This window comes from Zingiber officinale, chromosome 8A, assembly GCF_018446385.1.
Source record: "Zingiber officinale cultivar Zhangliang chromosome 8A, Zo_v1.1, whole genome shotgun sequence".
Lineage (NCBI taxonomy): Eukaryota > Viridiplantae > Streptophyta > Magnoliopsida > Zingiberales > Zingiberaceae > Zingiber > Zingiber officinale.
Window position 1 is genome coordinate 69,500,820 of NC_056000.1, and position 16,478 is coordinate 69,517,297.

Consider the following 16,478-nt stretch of genomic DNA (forward strand, 5'->3'; position numbering starts at 1 on the left):
ATTAAGATAGACTGTCTTCTTAGTATTAAGAACAATATAGGTGTATTTAATTCATTAGTTGAAACATGTTTAGTGGTGTTATCTACCAGAACCTGGAGTGTAGATACAGATGCCATTAATCATGTCCGCAATTCATTGCAGGGTTCCAGGAAACTCGGCAACTAAATGAAAATTAAAACACCGTCCACATGGGCACTACTGTAAAAATGGTAGTTGTTGCAGTGGGAGATGTTTATCTTTTGATAAGAATAAAACATGAATTTTTGAGTAATTGTCTTTACGCACCAAGTTTAGAAAGAACTAGTTTTCAGTTTCTAAACTATTCAAAGAACTTGATATTCTGTCTCTTTTAATAACAAAGTTGTTATTAAGAAAAAGAGGAAAGTTATCTGTTCTGGTACGTTGGTTGGCAATTTATAAATCCAATAACTCTCATGATGCAACAAATGGAAATTAGTAACACATCTTCTAACTTTAAGAGAAAGTAACCTTCGGAAATGAACCAATTATATCTTTGGCATCTAAGGCTAGGTTATATTAACTTGAGTAGGATTCATTGGTAGCTGATGAACTTTTGGGTTCATTAGTAGTGGAAATCTTTCCAACCTGCGAGTCTTACTTGGAAGGAAAAATAACCAAGAAGCTTTTAAGTCTAAGGGGTATGGAGTCAAAGATATGTTGAAATTGGTTCATTCTGATTTGTGTGATCCTATGACTATCCAGACAAGAGGTAGTATTGAATATTTCGTCTATTTTATAGACAACTATTCAAGATACAAATAAATTTACTTAATGTACCGCAAGACTAAGTACTTTGATTAGTTCAAAGAGTACAAGGCTGATGCGGAGAAATGTTAAAGTAAAAGTCACTATGGTAAAATCGTAGTGGCAAGTACCTCTTGGGAGAATTTAGGAGTCACTTATCAGAAGTAGGGATTCAATCCCAACTAACTGCACCTGGTACACCCCAACAGAATGGTGTAGAAAAAGGAAGGTATAGGACTCTTATGGAAATAAGTAGATTGATGAGTTATTTAGAATATTACCAAAAAGGATATACTCTGGAAACGGAAATGAATATAGTACCTTCCAAAGACAGAACTCTGTACTCATATAGAATTGCTGAATAGGCGTAAGCCTATTTCGAAGCATATTCAGATTCGGGTAGTCCAGCACATATACAGAAGAGAGACAATGATAAGTTGGACAGGAATTCACTTGTTTGTGGGTTATCCTAGAGAAATGAAAGTAGGTTTATAGTCTTAAAAATCAGAAGGTCATTGTTAGCATCAATGACCGATTTTTAGAAAAGGACTATGTAATAAACCATGTGCCCATAAGAAAATTTGTTCTTAAGGAAATAATAAAAGACATGTTTAATCTAGTACCAACTATACAAGATGAGATATCACAAGGAAACTGCAACACGTATCACAAATGATACACAATTGCAGAAAGTGCCTTGTCGTAGTGGGAGGGTTGTTAGGCAACCTAAAAGGATTCATGTTTTGGGAGAGTTTTTTTTTTACTCGATCCCTGAAGGACATGAATCTGATCTCCGGACATATGACGAAGCACTCCAAGATAAAGATGCAACATCTTGGCAAAGAGTAATGAATAATAGAATTAGAATATATGTATTCTAATAAAATCTGGAAGCTTGTAGAAACACCAAATGGTGTAAAAGCCTTTGGGTGTAAAAAGGTCTATAATAGGAAAAGAGGGATAGACAGGAAGGTAGAAACTTTCAAAAGCAAGGCTAGATGAAAAAGGAAACTTTTTCACTGGTAGCCATGCTTAAGTCTATCCGGATTCTTTTATCTATTTGGCAAGTGGATGTCAAGACAGCATTCCTTAATGGAAGTCTTGAAGAAAGCATCCATATAAAGCAACCAGAAGGGTTCATTGTAAAGGGCTAAGAGCATCTTGTGTGCAAGCTCAATCAGTCTATGCACTGAGGCAAAGCTTCAAGGTCTTGGAACATCCAGTTTATCAAAGTAATCCAGACCTATGGATTTATTGAAGTCTTGTGTATACAAAAGGTGTGATGGAAACGTGGTGGTGTTTCTTGTACTATACATAGATAACATTTTTGGTAGTTGGAAACAATATCAAAATGTTGTCAGAAGTAAGGGTATGGTTGTCTAAATAATTCGATATAAAGGACTTGGGAGAATGTATATATTTTTGAGATCAAAGTAATAAGGGATCGCAAGAAAAAAAAATATATTACTTATCCCAAGCTTAATACATCGGAAAAATCTATGCTCGTTTTTAGCATGCAAAACTCCTAGAAAGGTTTCTTATCTTTTTTAGCATGGAGTGTCTTTATCTAAAGAGATGTCTCCGATGACATCAAAGGAGATTGAGGACATGTAGGCAGTTCTTTATGCTTCGGCAGTTAGACAACCTAATGTATGCTATGCACGAGATCAGAAATCTGTTTTGCCAAGGGCATAGTTAGCAGATATCAAAGTAACCCTAGACAAGGACATTGGACTGCAGTAAAGCATATATTAAAAGTACCTTAGAGGCACTAGAGATTATATGCTAGCTTACAAGGCAGTTAATTTGGTTCCTGTAGGTTGCACGGATTTTGACTTCCAATCGTATAGGGACAATAATAAGTCGACCTCGGGGTTTTTGTGTTTACTTTAGGAGGAAAAGTCATAACTATGGAAGAGTGATAAGCATAGGTGTTTTTCTGGACTCCACCATAGAAGCTGAGTATATGGCAATCATCTGAGGTAGCCATAAAAGTTGAATGACTTAAATAACCTCAAAATAGACTTAGATATGATTTCTAGTTTGTCCAAAGATTATTACAATTTATTGTAATAATAATGGTGCAGTAGCAAACTCGAAGAAACCATGAGTCTATAAGGCAAGTAAACACAATAGAGCGCAAGTACTACCCAATACGAGAAATTGTATAACGAGGAGAAGTTGTTGCCGCCTAGATTGCATCAGATAATAACCTAAGGTCCTTAAGGCAAGAGCTTTTTGAAAGGCATGGGAATCAGATGTATGGCAGCAGATATGGCAGCTTAGTCTTTTAGTATAAGTGGGAGATTTTTAGAATGTATACTAAAAGCCTAGCTTTTGGTATAAAACATTTATCTAGAAATAAGAATCATATTGGTCAAATGTCTATATTTGTGATAAATATAGTTGTTCAATTAATTTATATTGTAGATAACATGGTGTGTGGTGTCACACACAGAAGATCATGTTATCAGTACCTTATAAATTATAAATAGTAGCTCACGACCATGATGGAAAGGAACAAACCATTGAAAGGTCGTAGTGTAATTAGGTGTTAGTTTATCTTAAATATATAATTACACTAGTACACTAAGAGTGTATTGAGTAGGACCATTAGAGGTCGTTTCTTTTATACTGACTTTATAAAGGAACAAAGACCTCAGTTATTATGGAAGTGTGTGCTCTTAATCCTAATATAATAACAAACACATATATTTGATATTTATTTCTTTAATTTATCAATGGGTGAGATTTAGTTCGATGAATCAATAAGTCCGATAAGTTGGGAAATGATATCACTTATAGTGTGTGTTGTTGATTATAGAAGGAAACTGTGTCCTAGTAATCTAGGTTGAGAATGTCCCCAAGAGGAGCTCATAAGAATTGTCATGTTAAACCCTACAGGTGGACTTAGTCCGACATGACGATGAAGTTGAGTGGTACTACTCTTGGAGCTAGATATTAATTAAGTGAGTTGTCAGTAACTTACTTAATTAGTGGACATTTGTTATCTTAAACACAGGGAGACTAACACACTTATGATAAGAAGGAGCCCAAAATGTAATTTGGGATTGGTGCGGTAGTTCAATAATAGTTCTCTAGTGGAATGAATTATTATTGATAAAATTAAGTTGTGTGTTCGGGGCGAGCACGGGATGCTTAATTTTATCGAGAGACCAAAACCAATTCCTCCTCTCGGTCCCTATCGTAGCCTCTAGTATATAGAGATTTATACCCACCGCATACCCACCTTCTTACCCATCCAATGGGGTCGGCCAAGCTAGCTTGGAACCCAAGCTAGGGCCGGCCAAGACCAAGTGGATGAGCCATGTAGGTGGCCGGCCAAAACTTGGGTCCCAAGCTTAGGTGGCCGGCCACTAGAATATTAAAAAGGATTTTTATTAAAATTATTTCTTATGTGGATATCATGAAAGAGTTTAAAAATTAAAAATTTCCTTTTATAGCTTTCTACAAAAGATTAAGAGAAGAGATTAATCTCTTTCCTTATTTGTAGTTTAAAAGGATGGTTTTAATTTTTGGTAAAAACTTTCCTAATTTGTAAATCATCTACATGTTTAAAAGAGAGTTTAAAATTTGAAATCTTTCCTTATTTGTTGATTAAAGGAGGATTTTAAATTTTAAGAAAACTTTCCTTTTTAACCATGTTCATGATTTAAAAGAAAGTTTAAAATTAAATATTCTCTTTTATAAGTTTCTACAAAAGATTAAGAAAAGATTTGATATCTTTCCTTATTTGTAGATTAAAAGAGTTTTTAATTTATAGAGATAACTTTCTTTTATCCACATGTTTAAAAGAAAGATTTTAATTTATTAAATTTCCTTTTTATAAACCAATCATGAAGGGATAAAAATTATTGGACAAATTTTTATAAATTTCCGGAAGCAAATAAGGAAGTTTTAATTTTTGTTTAAAATTTTATTTGCTTGGAGAATTTATGTGGTGGCCGGCCATTACAAATTGAAAAGAAAAATTGTTTTTAATTAAATAAATTTTCCTTTTCAATGGCAAAAGAATTAAGGAAGTTTTTATTAATTTTTCCTTATTTGCCAAGACCAAGGATTATAAAAGAGGGGGTAGAGGAGGCTTCAAGGCGAAGGACTCTATTCTATTTTTCTCCCTCTTTTCCTTGGTGTGGTGGCCGGTCCTTCCCTTTCTCTTCTCTCCTCTTGTTGTGGCCGAAATCTATCGTCTCTTGGAGCTTGGAGGATGTGGCCGGATTAAGGAAGGAGAAGAAGGAGAGAAAGCATGCATCCATTGGAGCTTGGTTGGTGGAAAATTCTTTATCCTTTGGAAGTTCTTGTGCTTGGCCAAAACTTGAAGGAAGAAGGAAGAAGGTGCCTAGGTGGTTCTCATCTCGGAAGATCGTTGCCCACACAACGTCCGAGGTTAGAAGAGGAATACGGTAGAAGATCAAGAGGTCTTTCTAAAAGGTATAACTAGTAATTTTTCCTTTCCGCATCATACTAGGTATTTTTGGAAATAATACTAAATACAAGAGGCATATGATTCTAGTGTTTCGAATTTGTTTTCGATATAGTGTTCTTTTGTTTTTCTTTTCCTTGTGATTTGATTGTTCTTTTCGGTTGACCTAAAGTTATTTTAGGAAATTAAATATTAGCTTTCCTTAAAAGGTTTTGTCTAGTCGGTGGTGGTTGCTCCCATATCCAAGAAGGTCATGTGTCTCGCCACGTCAGTACTGGGAACCAATTTTGGAAATTAATATTTAATGGAATTAATAACTTAGGTGATTTAGATCAAACGTGTTAAGTTCCGCAGGAGATCCAAGTCAAAACCTAAAAGAACAAATAGATTAAGTTTTGGATCAAACGTGTTAAGTTCCGCAGGCGATCCAAAATTTAATTTAAAAGACCACATGGTAGCTAGGAAAAGGTTCAGACCTTTGTACAAAATTTTTGTACAGTGGAACCTCTAGGTTGTCCGAGTAGCAACCAACACATTCGTTATCTTAAACACAGGGAGACTAACACACTCATATATGAAGGAGCTCATAATGTAATTTGGGATTGGTGCGGTAGTGCAATAAAAACTCTCTAGTGGAATGAGTTATTATTGATGAGCTTGAGTTGTGTGTTCGGGGCGAACACGGGATACTCAAGCTCATCAGAATGCCAAAACCAATTTCTCCTTTAGGTCTCTGTCATAGCCTCATTAAAGCCTCAAGTCCATCCAAATAAAATCCCTTCTTGGTGTCCAAGAAGGAGGCCGATCCAAGGCTTGGTGACCAAGCAAGGGTCGGCCACCATCTCCTCTTAAGGGGTCGGCCCTTTGCTTGGTGTCCAAGCAATGAAGGGTCGGCCACAATTTGTCAAATAAGGAGGGGTGTTTTGAATTTTTAAAATCTTCTTTTTTAGAAAACTATAAGTTTTAAAAGAGAAATTTTAAAATATAAAATTTTCCTTATTTGAATTAGGCCACATGATTTAATAGAGAGTTTTAAAGTTTTAAAACATTCCTTTTTTAACCATCCTCATGTTTTTAGAAAAAAGGAAGAGAAGTTTTAAAATTAAAATTTTCTATTTTTGTAACCATGTTAAAAAAGGAAATTTTTAGAAGAGAAGTTTTAAATTTTAAAACATGTTTTTAATTTTTAAAACTTTCCTTTTTTAACATTCACTTTAGGAAAGAGAGCTTGTAAAATTTTATAAGAGGATTTCTTCTTTTATTAAATTTTTTCTTCCCCTTGATGATGTGGCCGGCCACCCTTGCTTGGTGCCCAAACAAGGGGCCGGCCAAATTAAATCTCCAATCAATCCATGATTGGTGATTGATTCAATCAAGAGGAAAGAAAAGGAAAAATAAAAGGGGAAAAGGAAAAATAAGAGGAAGATTTTAATTTTTGTAAAAAGTCTTTCCTTATTTGCCTTGGGCAAGTATTATAAAAGAAAGGGAGGAGAGGTCACATGACATAACAATTTGTATTCTCTTGCTTGGTGATCCTCTTGTGGCCGGCCCTCTCTCCCTCTCTTTTGCTCCTTGGTGGTGGTGGTGGTGGTGGCCGAATTCTAGAGGAGGAGGAAGAAGGCTTTGGGTGGTGTTCATCTTGGATGATCGTCGCCCACACGACGTCCAAGGTGAGGCGAGGAATACGACAGAAGATCTCAAGGTTATTAGTATACAAAGAGAAGGTATAATTAGCAATTGTTTTCCGCATCATGCTAGTTATTTTTCTTTGTAAGAATTCCAAACACAAGAGGCATTAGATTCTAGTTTTTCAGATTTGTTTCGAAGTTGTGTTTTCTTTGTTTTATTTTTCGAATTTGTGATTCGATTGTTCCTTTTGGTTAAACCTAGAGTTATATAAGGAAATTAAATATTAGTTTTTCTTAAAAGGCTTTGCCTAGGCGGTGGTGGATGCTCTCATACCCAAGAAGGCCATGTGTCTCACCATGCAGTCCTGGAAGCCAATTTTGGAAATTAATATTTAATGAAATTTATAACATAGGTGGATTTGGATCAATAGTGTTAAGTGTTAGGATGTATACTAAAAGTCTAGCTTTTGGTATAAACATTTATCTAGAAATAAGAATCACATTGGTCAAATATCTACATTTATGATAAATGTAGTTGTTCAATTAATTTATATTGTAAATAACATGGTGTGTGGTGTGACACACAGAGGATCATGTTATCAGTACCTTATAAATTATAAACAGTAGCTCACGACCAAGATGGAAAGGAACAAACCATTGGAAGGTCGTAGTGTAATTAGATATTAGTTTATCTTAACTATATAATTACACTAGTACACTTAGAGTGTATTGAGTAGGACCATTAGAGGTCGTCTCTTTTATACTGACTTTATAAAGGGACAAAGACCTCAGTTATTATGGAAGTGTGTGCTCTTAATCCAAATATAATAACAAACACATATATTTGATATTTATTTCTTTAATTTATCAATGGGTGAGATTTAGTTCGATAAATCAATAAGCCCGATAAGTTGGGAAATGATATCACTTATAGTGTGTGTTGCTGATTATAGAAGGAAACTATGTCCTAGTGATCTAGGTTGATAATGTCCCCAAGAGGAGCTCATAAGGATTGTCATGTTAACCCCTGTAGGTGGACTTAGTCCGACATGACGATAAGGTTGAGTGGTACTACTCTTGGACTAAGATATTAATTAAGTGAGTTGTCAGTAACTCATTTAATTAGTGGGCATTCGACATCTTAAACACAGGGAGACTAACACACTCATAATAAGAAGGAGCCCAAAATGTAATTTGGGATTGGTGCGGTAGTTCAATAATAGTTCTTTAGTGGAATGAATTATTATTGATGAAATTAAGTTGTGTGTTCGGGGCGAACACGGGATGCTTAATTTCATCGAGAGACCAAAACCAATTCCTCCTCTCGGTCCCTATCGTAGCCTCTTGTGTATAGAGATTTATACCCACCACATACTCACCTTCTTACCCATCCAATGGGGTCGGCCAAGCTAGCTTGGAACCCAAGCTAGGGTCGGCCAAGACCAAGTGGATGAGCCAAGTTGGTGGCCGGCCAAAGCTTGGGTCCCAAACTTAGGTGGCCGGCCACTAGAATATTAAAAAGGATTTTTATTAAAATTATTTCTTATGTGGATATCATGGTTTTAAAAGAGAGTTTAAAAATTAAAAATTTCCTTTTATAGCTTTCTACAAAAGATTAAGAGAAGAGATTAATCTCTTTCCTTATTTGTAAATTAAAAGGATGGTTTTAATTTTTTGGTAAAAATTTTCCTTATTTGTAAATCATCTACATGTTTAAAAGAGAGTTTAAAATTTGAAATCTTTCCTTATTTGTTGATTTAAAGGTGGATTTTAAATTTTAAGAAAACTTTCCTTTTTAACCATGTTCATGATTTAAAAGAGAGTTTATAAATTAAATATTCTCTTTTATAAGTTTCTACAAGAGATTAAGAAAAGATTTGATATCTTTCCTTATTTGTAGATTAAAAGAGATTTTAATTTTTTAGAGATAACTTTCTTTTTATCCACATGTTTAAAAGAAAGATTTTAATTTATTAAATTTCCTTTTTATAAACCAATTATGAAGGGATAAAAATCATTGGAGAAATTTTTTATAAATTTTCGGAAACAAATTAGGAAGTTTTAATTCTTGTTTAATTAAAACTCTCCTTGATTTGGGGAAATAAGTAGCAGACCATGTTATAATGAAAATAAAAATTATTTTTAATTAAATAAATTTTTCCTTTTCATGGCAAAAGAATTAAGGAAGTTTTTATTTAAATTTCCTTATTTGTCAAGATCAAGGATTATAAAAGAGGGGGTAGAGGAGGCTTTATGGTGAACGACTCTATTATTCTTTTCCTCCCTCTCTTCCTTGGTGGCCGGCCTCTTCCTCTTCTCTCTTCTCCTTCTTGTGGTCGAACCATCTTGTTCTCTTGGAGTCCTTGTGGTGGTCGGATCTAGCTTGGAGAAAAGGAGAGAAAGGAGGCTTCGTTCTTACATCCCTTGGAGCTTGGTGGTGGTGGTCGAACCTCATCCTTTCTTGGAGTCATGTGGTGGCCGAACCTTGCAAAGAAGAAGAAGGTGCCTTGGTGGTTCTCGTCTCGGAATACGGTAGAAGACCTAGAGGTTTTTGTTTGCAAAAGAAAAGGTATACTAGTATTTAATTTCCGCATCATACTAGTTTTATTTCTTTGTAAAAATACCAAATACAAGAGGCATGCGATTATAGTATTTCGAATTAGTTTTCGATGTTGTGTTCTTTTATTTTTCTTTTCCTTGTGATTTGATTGTTCCTTTTGGTTGACCTAAAGTTATTTAAGGAAATTAAATATTAGCTTTCCTTAAAAGGCTTTGTCTAGGCGGTGGTGGTTGTTCCCATATCCAAGAAGGCCATGTGCCTCGCCATGCAGTCTTGGAAGCCAATTTTGGAAATTAATATTTAATGGAATTAATAACCTAGGTGATTTGGATCGAACGTGTTAAGTTCCGTAGGAGATCCAAGTCTAAACCTAAAAGAACAAATAAATTAAACTTTAGATCAAACGTGTTAAGTTCCGCATGCGATCCGAGTTTAATTTAAAAGAACACATGGTAGCTAGGAAAAGGTTCAGACCTTTGTACAAAATTTTTGTACAGTGGAACCATTAGGTTTTCTGAGTAGCAACCAACAATTGGTATCAGAGCTAGGGTTTTGCCTCTGTGTATTTGGTATTAGTTTAATTATTCACATGTCATACATAATTTAGGCAGGATAATAGTAGGATGTGCTAACTTTGTGGATGCAGGATCCAACTATTATGGCTTATAGTTATTATGTGTGTGATTGGATCCTTGGACATGTCAAGGGCATTTTATTGTGTGTGCATGATTGTATTATAAAATATAGCAGGAGCTGTATTTAGTTTTATTAGGATTTTATTTTTTGATCTAGTTACATGTACATACCTTTTATGGAATATAGGACCGATGGATGCAAATTTTATTTTATGTTCGATCTAGTTTACATGTACATTCCTTCGAGGAATATAGGATCGAAAAATGTAAAATTCTATTTATGTCGCGGATCGAATCTTGCAAGGTGTGGAACCTTTTGAGGATCAGAGGCGCAGCGGAACAAGGAGCAAGATGGATGCGATAACTAGACCCGGTGGCGGTGGCCAAAGATGGCAGCAGCTAGGGTTGGCGACACACGGAGGACAGCAATAGATAAAAGTCATAATAGTTGAAAATTAGTTTTTCTATTTATTGCTTTTTATGTTGTGCTGTGTGTGCTTGTTAGTATGCATGTTAAGTAGGCTAGCATAGTCAAAATTCCTCACTTTAAATAACTAAGTGGGAGAGGGATTTATTTTTAAATAAATTCCACGGTCTCCATTACTGGTTTATAAGTGATGCAACAAGCTTGCGCGTTGGCTCTGAGTGTCTTCCTCCATATCGGATGAGCTTGTTTGTGGATCACTAGATTAAACTTCCATTTTGGATGACTATAGGAAGTTAATTAAGAGCGTGTGATCTTCCCCCATCGGAAGGGGCACAATCTTATTAATGGACTTAGTGTCAAGTAATGGTATACACTTAGGCACGTCTAATAGTATCCTCCCCATCGGAGTCACTGCTATTATTTGTGTGACCGAAGAAAACCAACTATTAATTTGTCAAATAAATAGGTTGACAAGATAATAAAATTAAAAACTCCTCTTACAAATGTTTGATTTTGTATACGTCCACACTATCGTGGCATACAAAACTCACGGTGTTTGAAGTAATTTTATTTTGTCATAAAGATTTATTGACAAGATAATTAATGGGTAAAACCCTCCTCTTACAAATATTTAAATTTTGTATACGTCCACACTATCGTGGCATGCAAAATTCACGGTGTTTGAGGTGTTGGTGAATTTAAATAATATTATTTGAAGAATCAATGTTATTTTAAATTCAAAAAATTTTGACCAAATATTTGATCAAAGATAGATCAACTATTAATTTTATTCGTCGTAAAGTAAAGTTGACGAGATAATAAAATTAATGGATAAAATCTCCTCTTTGATTTTGTATACGTCTACACTATCGTGGCATACAAAATTCATGGGGATTTTAAAGAATTGATCTTGACCAAATATTTTTGTGATTCTTAGGATTTAAAATGTTTGTCAATTCCCTAGTTGTTATACTATATAAAAGACTTAGTAGTCCAAATTGTAATGATTGGAAATAGGACTTGGACATTAAGGTAGACTGTCTTCTTAGAACTAAGAACAATATAGATGTATTTAATTCATTAGTTGAAACATATTTAGTGGTGTTATCTACCAAAACCTGGAGTGTAGATACAGATGTCATTAATCATGTCCGCAATTCATTGCAGGGTTCCAGGAAACCCGACAACTAAATGAAAATAAAAACACCATCCACATGGGCACTACTGTAAAAGTGGTAGATGTTGCAGTGGGAGATGTTTATCCTTTGATAAGAATAAAATATGAATTTTAGAAATTATCTTTACGTACTAAGTTTAGAAAGAACTTGTTTTCAGTTTCTAAACTATTAAAGAATAGATATTATGTCTATTTTGATAACAAAGATGTTGTCACGAAAAATAGGGAAGTTATCTATTCTGGTACGTTGGTTGGCAATTTATAAATCTGATAACTCCCACAATGCAACAAATGGAAATTAGTAACACATCTTCTAACTATAAGAGAAAGCAACCTTCGGAAATGAACCATTTATATCTTTGGCATCTAAGGCTAGGTGATATTAACTTGAGTAGGATTCATTGGTAGCTGATGAACTCTTGGGTTCATTAGTAGTGGAAATCTTTCCAACCTGCGAGTCTTACTTGGAAGGAAAAATAACCAAGAAGCTTTTAAGTCTAAGGGGTATGGAGCCAAAGATATGTTGGAATTGGTTCATTCTGATTTGTGTGATCCTATGACTATCCAGACAAGAGGTAGTATCGAATATTTCGTCTATTTTATAGACAACTATTCAAGATACAAATACATTTACTTGATGTGCCGCAAGACTAAGTGCTTTGATTAGTTCAAAGAGTACAAGGCTGATGCGAAGAAACGTTAAAGTAAAAGTATCAAGTCACTATGGTAAGATCGTAGTGGCAAGTATCTCTTGGGATAATTTAGGAGTTACTTATCAAAAGTAGGGATTTAATCCCAACTAACTGCACCTGGTACACCCCAACAGAATGGTGTAGTAGAAAGAAGGTATATGACTCTTATAGAAATAATTAGATTGATGATGAGTTATTCAGAAAATTACCAAGTTCGTTTTAAGGATATACTCTGAAAAAGAAAGTGAACATAGTACCTTCCAAAGTCAGAACTCTCTACTCATATAGAATTGTTGAATAGGCGTAAGCCTATTTTGAAGCATATTCGGATTCGGGTAGTCCAGCACATATGCTGAAGAGAGACAATGATAAGTTGGATAGGAATTCACTTGTTTGTGGGTTATCCTAGAGAAACGAAAGTAGGTTTATAGTCTTAAAAATCAGAAGGTCATTGATAGCATCAATGACTGATTTTTAGAAGAGGACTATATAATGAACCACAAGCCCATAAGTAAATTTGTTCTTAATAAAGGACATATCTAATCTAGTACCAACTGTACAAGATGAAATATCATAAGAAACTGCAACACGTATTACAATTGATACACAATTATAGACAGTGCCTAATCGTAGTGGGAGGGTTGTCAAACAACCTAAAAGATTCATGTTTTGGGAGAGTCTTTTGGACTTGATCCCAAATGAACATGAGCCTGATCCCGGACATATGATGAAGCACTCTAAGATAAAGATACAACATCTTGGCAAAGAGCAATGAATACAGAATTAGAATTCTAATAAAATCTGGAAGCTTGTAGAACCACTAGATGGTGTAAAAGTCATTGGGTAAAAATAGGTCTACAATAGGAAAAGATGGATAGACAGGAAGGTGGAAACTTTCAAAGCAAGGCTTGATGAAAAAGGAAATTTTTTCACTGGTAGCCATGCTTAAGTCTATCCGGATTCTTTTATCTATTTGGCAAGTGGATGTCAAGACAGCATTCCTTAATGGAAGTCTTGAAGAAAGCATCCATATAAAGCAAACAGAAGGATTCATTGCAAAGGGCAAAGAGCATCTTGTGTGCAAGCTCAATCAGTCTATGGACTGAGGCAAAGCTTCAAGGTCTTGGAACATCTGGTTTATCAAATTAATCCATACCTATGGATTTATTTAGTAAACGGATAAAGTCTTGTGTATACAAAAGGTGTGATGGAAATGTGGTAGTATTTCTTGTACTATACGTAGATAACATTTTTAGTAGTTGGAAACAATATCAAAATATTGTCAGAAGTAAGGGTATGGTTGTCCAAACAATTCGATATGAAGGACTTGGGAGAATGTATATATTCTTGGGATCAAAGTAATAAGGGATCGCAAGAAAAGAATATTTTACTTATCCCAAGCTTCATATATCGAAAAAAAAAACCTTGCTCGTTTTAAGCATGCAAAACTCCAAGAAAGGTTTCTTACCTTTTTTAGCATGGAGTAACTTTATCTAAAAAGATATCTCCGTAGACATCAAAGAAGATAGAGGAAATGAAGGCAGTTCTTTATGCTTCAGCTATCGGAAGCCTAATGTATGTTATGCACGAGATCAGAAATCTGTTTTGCCAAGGGCATAGTTAGCAGATATCAAAGTAACCCTGGACAAGGACTTTGGACTGCAGTAAAGCATATATTGAAGTACCTTAGCGGCACTAGAGATTATATGCTAGCTTACAAGGCAGTCAATTTGGTCCCTGTGGGTTGCACGGATTTTGACTTCCAATCGGATAGGGACAATAGTAAGTCAACCTCGGGATTTTGTGTTTACTTTAGGAGGTAAAGTCATAACTATGGAAGAGTGATAAGCATAGGTGCTTTTCGGACTCCACCATAGAAGCTGAGTATATGGCAGCCTCTGAGGTAGTCATAAAAGCTGAATGACTCAATAACCTCAAGATAGACTTAGATATGATTTTTGGTTTGTCCAAAGATTATTACAATTTATTGTAATAATAGTGGTGTAGTAGCAAACTCGAAGAAACCATGAGTCTATAAGGCAAGTAAACACAATAGAGCGTAAGTACCACCCAATACGAGAAATCGTATAAACGAGGAGAAGTTGTTGTTGCCTAGAATGCATCAGATGATGACCTATAGATCTTTTCACTAAGGCCCTTAAGGCAAGAGATTTTGAAGGGCATGTTGAAGGGTTGGGAATCAGATGTATGGCAGCAGATATAGCAGCTTAGTCTTTTACTATAAGTGGGAGATTGTTAGGATGTATACTAAAAGTCTAGCTTTTGGTATAAATATTTATCTAGAAATAAGAATCACATTGGTCAAATATCTACATTTATGATAAATGTAGTTGTTCAATTAATTTATATTGTACATAACATGGTATGTGGTGTCACACACAGAGGATCATGTTATCAGTACCTTATAAATTATAAACAGTAGCTCACGACCAAGATGGAAAGGAACAAACCATTGGAAGTGTAATTAGATATTAGTTTATCTTAACTATATAATTACACTAGTACACTTAGAGTGTATTGAGTAGGACCATTAGAGGTCGTCTCTTTTATACTGACTTTATAAAGGGACAAAGACCTCAGTTATTATGGAAGTGTGTGCTCTTAATCCTAATATAATAACAAACACATATATTTGATATTTATTTCTTTAATCTATCAATGGGTGAGATTTAGATCGATAAATCAATAAGCCCGATAAGTTGGGAAATGATATCACTTATAGTGTGCGTTGCTGATTATAGAAGGAAACTATGTCCTAGTGATCTAGGTTGATAATGTCCCCAAGAGGAGCTCATAAGGATTATCATGTTAAACCCTGCAGGTGGACTTAGTCCGACATGACGATAAGGTTGAGTGGTACTACTCTTGGACTAAGATATTAATTAAGTTAGTTGTCAGTAACTCATTTAATTAGTGGGCATTTGACATCTTAAACACAGGGAGACTAACACACTCATAATAAGAAGGAGCCCAAAATGTAATTTGGGATTGGTGCGGTAGTTCAATAATAGTTCTTTAGTGGAATGAATTATTATTGATGAAATTAAGTTGTGTGTTTGGGGCGAACACGGGATGCTTAATTTCATCGGGAGACTAAAACCAATTCCTCCTCTCGGTCCCTATCGTAGCCTCTTGTGTATAGAGATTTATACCCACCACATACCCACCTTCTTACCCATCCAATGGGGTCGGCCAAGCTAGCTTGGAACCCAAGCTAGGGCCAGCCAAGACCAAGTGGATGAGCCAAGTTGGTGGCCGGCCAAAGATTGGGTCCCAAGCTTAGGTGGCCGGCCACTAGAATATTAAAAAGGATTTTTATTAAAATTATTTCTTATGTGGATATCATGGTTTTAAAAGAGAGTTTAAAAATTAAAAATTTCCTTTTATAGCTTTCTACAAAAGATTAAGAGAAGAGATTAATCTCTTTCCTTATTTGTAGATTAAAATGTTGGTTTTAATTTTTTTGGTAAAAATTTTTCCTTATTTGTAAATCATCTACATGTTTAAAAGAGAGTTTAAAATTTGAAATCTTTCCTTATTTGTTGATTAAAAGGTGGATTTTAAATTTTAAGAAAACTTTCCTTTTTAACCATGTTCATGATTTAAAAGAGAGTTTATAAATTAAATATTCTCTTTTATAAGTTTCTACAAGAGATTAAGAAAAGATTTGATATCTTTCCTTATTTGTAGATTAAAAGAGATTTTAATTTTTTAGAGATAACTTTCTTTTTATCCATATGTTTAAAAGAAAGATTTTAATTTATTAAATTTCCTTTTTATAAACCAATCATGAAGGGATAAAAATTATTGGAGAAATTTTTATAAATTTCCGGAAACAAATTAGGAAGTTTTAATTCTTGTTTAATTAAAACTCTCCTTGATTTGGGGAAATAAGTGGCCGGCCATGTTATAATGAAAATAAAAATTATTTTTAATTAAATAAATTTTTCCTTTTCATGGCAAAAGAATTAAGGAAGTTTTTATTTAAATTTCCTTATTTGTTAAGATCAAGGATTATAAAAGAGGGGGTAGAGGAGGCTTTATGGTGAACGACTCTATTATTCTTTTCCTCCCTCTCTTCCTTGGTGGCCGGCCTCTTCCTCTTCTCTCTTCTCCTTCTTGTGGCCGA